The sequence below is a fragment of the Siphateles boraxobius genome, unplaced genomic scaffold (assembly GCF_051911475.1).
Source record: "Siphateles boraxobius isolate OS27281-9 unplaced genomic scaffold, OSU_SipBor_1 49, whole genome shotgun sequence".
Taxonomy (NCBI): domain Eukaryota; kingdom Metazoa; phylum Chordata; class Actinopteri; order Cypriniformes; family Leuciscidae; genus Siphateles; species Siphateles boraxobius.
Window position 1 is genome coordinate 5,239,263 of NW_027509130.1, and position 738 is coordinate 5,240,000.

The following is a 738-nucleotide window of genomic DNA, read 5'->3' on the forward strand; positions in this document are numbered from 1 at the left end:
ATAAACCCAAAATAAATAGCAAATAAATACTCTTTTAAAAAATAATATATTTTTCGAAAATATACTAAAGTAAAGTGTATTAAAATGTATTGTGAAAATAAAGCATGATGCTAATATACTTTTAATATATTTAAAGATAGTAAAAAATTGTGTTAGTATATTTACAATGTACTATTGAAAAAGGGAATATATTTCAAATACAATAAAGTCTGTATTTTTTAGACTAGGGTCTAGTCATCAGTCATCAGGTGAACCTGCCTGTCTGTGCCTGTGTGAGCAGATGTGTGTGTGGAAGCTGGTGTTGACAGAGTGTATGTGTGCGTCAGCAGTCGTTGTGTGTAATCTTCACATCACACTGAGATAAAGGCATCACAGAGAATAAGGGTTTATGGGTATTATACAACAATACACAACACAATATGACAAGCACTGCGCATCATTCAGAAATTTAGATTGATTATGATTTGATGTAACAAACAGGAATTTAAATGTAAAATTATTTGAAATTCAAAGATGGATAGACAGATGACAAGACAGATAGATAGATAGATAGATAGATAGATAGATAGATAGATAGATAGATAGATAGATAGATAGATAGATAGATAGATAGATAGATCGACAGAACGATAGATAGATGATAGACAGATCGACAGAATGATAGATAGATAGATAGACAGATCGACAGAACGATAGATAGATAGATAGATAGATAGATAGATAGATAGATAGATAGAT